Genomic DNA, 2,022 nt, shown 5'->3' with positions numbered 1-2,022 from the left:
ACTGGAGTTACTGAGGTGTGTAAAAATATTAGGCATTTATAAATGCTCTTGGGTTGTTGTCAAGGCAACAGATCCTGAAGATCACTTGAGGTTTTGAGAATATATATGGGTTTTTGTTAAGTTTAGATGCCCTTTGCAATAAACATGAGTTGTGATTTTCTCAGACATCAATCAATTTACTTATTCAAATCAAATTCATACATGCATTTGAGAAACAGAATTAGCCAGTAGGGATTAGCATGTATAGAATATTTAGGCTACGTCATATTATCATAGGCTTTGCAGAGAAGAGTGGTGGGAAATCCCCAAATGCAGGTGTGCAAAGCTTATTGTGTCATACAAAAAAGACTAGGCTGTAATCGATATTCCAAAGGTGCCTCCACTAAGAGTTAAAGGGTTCATATGATGCGTTTTCAAGTTTTCCTTTCTCTTTGGAGTGTTACAAGCTGTTCGTGCATAGTTAAGATCCCTGAAGTTGCAAAGACTAAAGTCTCAAACCCAAAGAGATATTCGTTATAAAAGTTAAGACTAGACCATGCCCCCCTAAAACGCCTCGTTTAAACATGCCCCCACATGTCTACGTCACTGTGTGGGAAGATTTGCATAACACCACCCAAATATTCAAGCAAAGAAAGAATGCTTAACTTTGATTCTCGCTGTAGTATTGTTGCTGCCGCTGCCATGTCGTGGAGACGCTGTGTGTTTCGGTGTGAAAGCTCTGTTTGGCCTTCCAAAAGGGGACACAACTAGAAATCAGTGGTTAAGTTGTATTTACAACACTGTTCCAGAATAGTTCAACCCAAATATTCAGATGTGTGCAGCACATTTTTTATTGAGGACTGTTTCCTGAACCTGGGAAAGTAGCCTACAATGCCGTCTACACACAAAGGCTGTTTCTATAAAGTGGGGCACAGTTCCAACTTTGCAAGGACAGTCTGGCACTTCTGACACATGCTTGAGGTATTCGGCTAATCACAATGCACTGGATAACTGGCCAATCAGCATACACCTCGCTTTTCAGACTGATGAGATAAAAATCGGCACATTTCAGAAAGGCGGGGCATAGAAGAGCAACAACGTCAAGTTATTTAGGTATTCTTCTCAGCCTCAATGTCTGCCCAAACTTGAAAAAGGCTTCAATCAGGGTGCATGGAATAACTCAAAACATCTGATTCGTCGTCATCGAAGCAATTTATTGAAAATCTTTCAGCAACAACGGGATCTTCCTTTGCTTATTTTCAGAGTTAAATTCAGATGCTTAGCTCAGATGCTTAGCTTAATAACCTATACAGAGAAAATATATAAATATATGAGTCACTACACACAGTAATGCGGTCATTTAAGTAAGTTTAACTCATTTAAGCTACAACCAATGCTACTAGAATACTCTCAGATCACAAAGTACAGTACATAGCGGTTCAACAGCAACACTAAATCAAATGCATTTACTGCACATGTCCAGTTAGCATATTAGATGCTAAACCCGCTAGCATTAAGAAACAACTTGCAAGACATTCACAATTGGTCTTTTAAACAGTCTGTAGTCACTAAAGAAATTAGTCTTTATCCTACCAGTAGCGTCTCAAAGTTGATGAACACATTGTGGCTTTTCCCAGCTGTCTTTGAACAAACTCAGCATGTGGTTTACATCCGTGCATGCTTTAACAATCTTTCTCCTTTGGTTTTATAACCAGTATCAACACCAACTTGGGTAGGAGAAGCACATTCACTTCGCCAACAGAGATCCCTCTGCACACTGATAATCAAACAAGCACACCTGGTTCTATTTAACATGTGAAGTTTCAATGGCCAATCAGCTTCCTTGTTTCTTCCAGGTTGCACTATGTGCCCACAACCAATAGTATCCATTAATTTTGATCTCAAATCAAAACTCATTTCATCTGATAGATTTATTTTCTTCATTTAACAATGATGAATATATATATATATTTTTCTTACAATTTCAAGTTTAGCTTAAAAAACAATAATGTACAGTATGTGGAAAATAATGTTTTTTTTTAC

General features: G+C 38.0%; 1 protein-coding gene across 1 annotated transcript in view; it reads left to right on the top strand.

Moving 5' to 3' along the window:
• The window catches only part of LOC107574913 (protein NLRC3-like), a 13,037-nt gene that overhangs the window by 2,292 nt on the left and 8,723 nt on the right, over positions 1 to 2,022 (top strand). The window lies entirely within an intron of this gene.

Source organism: Sinocyclocheilus grahami, unplaced genomic scaffold (genome assembly GCF_001515645.1).
Source record: "Sinocyclocheilus grahami isolate Dianchi unplaced genomic scaffold, SAMN03320097.WGS_v1.1 scaffold2385.1, whole genome shotgun sequence".
NCBI classification, from domain to species: Eukaryota; Metazoa; Chordata; class Actinopteri; order Cypriniformes; family Cyprinidae; genus Sinocyclocheilus; species Sinocyclocheilus grahami.
This window is presented reverse-complemented; position numbering and strand designations above follow the sequence as displayed.